General features: G+C 33.4%; 2 non-coding genes across 2 annotated transcripts; both read left to right on the top strand.

The window, feature by feature from the left end:
- Positions 1-1,025: 1,025 nt before the first annotated feature.
- LOC119834145 lies at positions 1,026-1,144 on the top strand. The gene has a single exon (XR_005287990.1). It is a non-coding gene; the product is annotated as a 5S ribosomal RNA (ribosomal RNA).
- Positions 1,145-2,236: 1,092 nt separating this feature from the next.
- On the top strand, positions 2,237-2,355 carry LOC119834144. Its single transcript, XR_005287989.1, has one exon. It is a non-coding gene; the product is annotated as a 5S ribosomal RNA (ribosomal RNA).
- The last annotated feature ends 3,632 nt before the right edge of the window (positions 2,356-5,987 follow it).

Below are 5,987 nucleotides of genomic sequence, written 5' to 3'. Positions count from 1 at the left end.
TCATAATTTAATTAAATCTTTCCTCATTGTCTGCAGTTTTGACTCTGTCGTAGACGCCTTAACTTTACACTGGATTAGTCCTTAAGGACTTAGCTTTAAAACTATCATTTATTATTATCATTATTATTTATTTCCCCTGTTTGTATACTACACTTTATTCCATGTATTTAATATTATTTTTTCTCGCTCAATTATAACGGTATTTATTTAATTATTTCTACCCTCAAGTGGTGTTAGCAGAATAATCAGCGTCAGGGTCCCATTGACTCTGACATTTATGCTGAGCCAAGACCCTTTTTAAGAACACAGTGCACATTTTTCTCCGTCCTGTTTTTTCCTCTCTATGTTAATTTTTCTTTGTTTAATCGTCTTATTTTGTAATTGTCATGTATTTAATGTGTTCTTTTAGTAAACTTTTTATCTATCTATCTATCTATTTATATTATTAAATGCAAATTAAATGAATGTAATGGAAAAATAGCTACCAGGAGTTGGTTTTCTCAATAATTTTCAAAATTGAAAGTTAATTATTAAAATTTTATTGTTTGCTACAAGTGTCATCTAGTGGGCATTTATTGAAATTCTTTCTCCACTGTAATTGTAATGGACAACGGTACAAGGCATCAACTTAGTATTGCTAAGTTATAGTAGATGGCGCTGATGTAAATTCAATTTACGATATCGAATAGTTCTTTGTATAAAGTTGTTTAATTTCAAATAATACTAGTTTCTTCCAAATATGATGAAACTTTTATAAACATAATGCCCGTCATGACGATATCAAAGTATATTGAATAAAGAACTGGCTGTTTGATCTCTATATAGGTATGTACCTATGTAAATTTCTCGGGTCACAAGACAACGAAAAAAGAAAAAGAAAAGAAACGGCTGGACCGATTCTCATCAATCAAATTTTGTCTGTACATAGGGTATGTCTGAGAGTCGGCCAATGTATATTTTTTATAACGTTTAAACATGTTTGCAAGTTAACTACATTAATGTAATAGAATTTCGTAAATGTGATTGCCAACGTCCATACCACGTTGAATACACCGGTTCTCGTCCGATCACCGAAGTTAAACAACGTCGGGCGCGGTCAGTACTTGGATGGGTGACCGCCTGGGAACACCGCGTGATGTTGGCTTTTTGCCTAGTTTTTAATAGTTCTCAATTTTTTTATTTGATTTTTTTTTTTTATCTATAATGACTTATTTGTTATTCATAATAGAGTAACAGTATGACAACAAACGACTTAACATAATTATTCTCTCGCAAATCTATACTTTATCTATTTTATTCAGTCGTAGTTATAGTTTGAATTACCTTACCATTTTATGAGAAAGTAGAAAGTCTTAGAGATGTGGGGATAACAAATTATAATAATTTAAGAACTTGACCCGTATTTGAAGATTTAGTAGAGAATTTATTTTACTAGATCCAGTACTGTACTAACCTACCAACTTATTACATTAAGTTCCATGTAGGTACATACTTATCTGATAACCACACTAATATTATAAATGTGAAAATTTATTTGTTTGGATGTTTCTCAATCAATCACGCTGAAATTTCTCAACGGATATTGATGAAATTTTGTATACAAACAGAGCATGAGCTGACTTGAGTGATAGGATACATTTTATCCCGATTTAATGCTCTTTGTGATAACTAAATCTATGTAAATGTTCTAATTCCACACAGGCAAAGCCGAGGGCGGAAGCTGGTAGTAAATAATTTTCATTTATTATCACGATTACATTGGATATAAATGTTGTGTTGAGTTTCTCCGAGAGTTAAAATTGTTTCTAATCAACAAATTCGTAGAAGCTTTTTGCACATGTCTTTTTTCATTTTATTCTCTCTTTATTTTTCTCTCACGTTACGTCGAACCTTTATAGTCTGAGAGCTTACTCAGAAATTTTCTTAATTCAACTTTTATTTATAAATATAAGTACATAATGGTATCCTTATATTATGCAATCACCGTATGATACTAATATCTGTGATAATACTAAATACATACAGAGGTAATTATGGCCCGGCTTACAATTTTTTTAGTACGGCCACAGATAACTAATCCTAGACTGTACGGCGATCGAATCCATACAAAACATACATTCCACTTATAGGACTGAAATGCTCACATTTTTGTCAATGCAGGGAATATAAACAGGGAATGTTTTTTTCAATTAAATTGCAAAATAAAAATTAGTTCATTTATTTCAATCAAGCAATCGCCAACGTCCATACCACGTTGAATACACCGGTTCTCGTCCGATCACCGAAGTTAAGCAACGTCGGGCGCGGTCAGTACTTGGATGGGTGACCGCCTGGGAACACCGCGTGATGTTGGCTTTTTGCATCTTTTTTTGTGTCTTTTTTTGATTTCTTTATTTGTGAATTCCAAAGGTTGATCTTAAACTTTTGAGTTGAATTACTCTTTTTTCATTTATACAATAGTGTATTTTATATAGATAAATGGTTTTTATCTATATAATATAAGTATCGTAATATATAAAGTTACATAATATCGATAACACATTCAGATAAATCAGTTGAATTTGCCAACTGCACAACTGGATCTCGGACTGAAAATGTAAAATAAAATAACGAGATGTGTTTCGTAAACCTAAATAAGCCGCGAGCCCTCCATCAGCTGATTTGCTCCTTCCATTGATAAAAGCGAAGCGCAAATTGTATTCTTCAACCCGTTTTAAGCCTAAGTGTACCTATTCAACAGCTTCCCATGCTTTTTGTGGTTTTAAGAATTTTTTATCTACTAATTGTAAATTATTTTTTTAAATATTATGAACAAATAAAAAAAAATAAAGTATCTTTATTAAAAAATTTTACATGTACTTACACCTACTAATTATTGTTTATTAACAACTAGCGGTCCGCCCCGGCTTTGCCCGTGGTACATATATAGCCTTTCTCAATAAATGGGCTATCTTACACTGAAAGAATTATTCAAATTGGACCAGTAGTTGTTGAGATTAGTGCGTTCAAACAAATAAACACTTCAGCTTAATAATATTAGTAAAGATTTAATTCTGTCGATACCTGAATTATGACAAATGTTTTTAATAAATAATTTTATTCAATGCCTGTTGTAGTCTCGCGATAAAATTGAATAAATAATATGTATATACATAATAATTTATTAACGGTTCAATAGGTAAGTGATCTCTGAGTGCTATATACTGTATACGTACCACGAGCGAAGCCAGGGCGGACCGTATTACATAAATGTCACTCAGAAAAGATGCAGTTTTCAACAGATTAAACTATTTTAAAGCATACTAGTGTTATAGTTAAATATAACAAACAAACAAACCAAAATATTATATTAATTTCCATGGGACAAACACGTAAAAACTAAAACTCATATTGATATTCATCTTTATCCTACTATCATATCCTTCCTACTAATCCTACTAATCCTACTTAATATTATAAATGCGAAAGATTGTAAGGATGTGTGTGTGTTTGTTGCTCTTTCACGCAAAAACCACTGAACCGATTGCAATGATATTCGGTACGTAGATAGCTCGACAACTGGAATAACATATAGGCAACTTTTTATCCCGATATTCCGACGGGATACGGACTTACGCGGGCCAAACCGCAGAGCGCAGCTAGTACACAATAACTTGAAGAATTCACTTGACTACTGAATTACTGGAAATCACACAACGGTAGTTTATAAAATGCACTAATTTCTTTTGCAATAAACGCACGCTTTAGCTGCCAGTTTATTCCGTTACCGCAAGTTGTCGGAGCTCGCTACACGCGACGTCGTAAAGAGTAACCGTTTGGCATTTTAGCGATAAAAGCCTTCGGGTAACTCGCAATACGTTTAAGAAATAAAAAACTATGTGGTTAACACATTGGTTAGGTTAAGTGAGGGTTGAAGAATGGTAACTGCATTAATCCTACTAATCGTACTAGGATCCTATCCTAGTACTGTAAATGCGAAAGTTTGTAACGATGTGTGTGAGTTTGTTGCTCTTTCACGCAAAACCTTCTAAACGGATTGCAATGAAATTTGGTACGTATACAGTTGGATAACTGGAATAACATATAGGCAACTTTTTTTCCTGATATACCTACGGGATACGGACTTACGCGGGTGAAACCGCGGGGCGCAACTAGTGTAAGATAATCTTTCAATTTGATTGCATATTATATTAGCTACGACCGAAATTCTTAGTTCTATAGGTAACTAAGGATATAACTTGTAAGGATTATAATAAGTAGATTTTTTTAATGCTGTGGCCATCGGGTGATCGTGGTGGGTGTTAAGAAGAAGTGTTATTTACTTAATCACACTAATATTATAAATGTGAAAGTTTGTTAGTTTGAAAGTCACTCTGAAACTGCAGAACGGATTTTGATAAAATTTGGTATACATGTAGGTGATAGAATGCTTTTACCCCGATTAAATGCTCCCTTGGGATAATACAAGGAATCTTGTAACCAGGGCGAAACCGGGATGAACGTCTAGTTTGATATAAAAAACAACAAATAGATGTGTCATTACCAAACAGATACAATTAAATAATATTGAATGTAATTAAAATAACAATTTTAGCATGACTTTATTAATACTTATCTAATACTAGCGAACCACCCTTATTCGCTCATAGTACTTATGTAAGTTTAGCCTAGTATAATATTTTGCTATCTGTGGTATCACACAGGTATCCAACGGAGAAAAAAATAAATCGGCCAAGTATTTCCTGAGATTTGCGCGTTCAAACAAACTAACTCTTCATCATTATTATCAGTTTAGATAGGGGCTGATCTTCTAGCGGCCATATACCATAATCTGGTGTTAACATTCGATTTGGGCAATCTAAGCGGGGTTATCGAAAAACCATATAAATAGAACGTAGCACACAGCTTTGGGACGAGGGGTGACGTTTATGTGTATTGCCTCATTGTCAACAGTTATATCTTGTTGTGTTTAACTTTAGGCGAGTATTATACATTTAGAAATTAAAAAACTTTATAACGGATTTTAAACGCGAACAGCGAGCGTGGTCAGTCTCCCCGTGACGTGTTCGAAACGTCGGGTTGATAATATAATGAATAAATCGCGTTTAAAATCAGTTAAAAAGTTTTATATTTCTAACAGTTATAATATCTTCACTATATAGTATAAAACAAAGTCGCTTTCTCTGTTCCTATGTCCCTATGTATGCTTAAATTTTTAATCTAATTAATTTAAATCGGATTTTGATGAGGTCTTTTTAATAGATAGATTGATTCAAGAGGAAGGTTTTATGCATAATAATATCTATTAAACTGCTCCGAATTGAAGCGTCCGAAACCGCGGGCAAAAGCTAGTATAGGACTTTGCAAGAGGAAGCCGAAATCTAAACGAAAATATACTTATTCAACGAGACTTATTCAATAGTTCGGATTCTCAAATTTTGAAATATTTCGCCTTAGCACAATTAACACCATACTAGGCCTTAATAATAAACATTATGTTGCTTCTAAAGAAACTACATGGAGTTTGTTTCAATTTAAAAAAACGTGTGTTCCAATTCGACTGTACTTTTTGTTTGTATGATGATTTTTTTTTTTTATTTGAAAGCTTTTCTTCGTGTAGTTCTATTTAAATTAAGTATACTTCTAACAATTTGAAGGCGGTTTTGTTTTATGTTAAAAATAATTCTTGAGCCAGGAAAGTAATATTACATGAAGTAAATAAGATTTCACTCTTGTGGCGAGAACCTCGGACTTCAAAATCGATAAGTCGGGGTTCGAGACCGGGCGAGCGTGCAGGTGATTTTTAAATTTATCTGCACAATGTCCAAGAATCAAAAAGTTCGACGACATGTCACATGTCGACTGCCAACCCACACTTGGCCAGCGTGGTGGATTATGGCCTGAACTCTCATAGGAGGCCCATGTCCAGTTGTGGGAACATATATGGGCTGATGATGATCATGCTGATAAATTTCGATTTGGTTGTC

Source organism: Zerene cesonia, chromosome 18 (genome assembly GCF_012273895.1).
Source record: "Zerene cesonia ecotype Mississippi chromosome 18, Zerene_cesonia_1.1, whole genome shotgun sequence".
NCBI lineage: Eukaryota > Metazoa > Arthropoda > Insecta > Lepidoptera > Pieridae > Zerene > Zerene cesonia.
The sequence above is the reverse complement of the archived record's forward strand: the minus strand, read 5'-3'. Positions and strand labels throughout refer to the sequence as shown.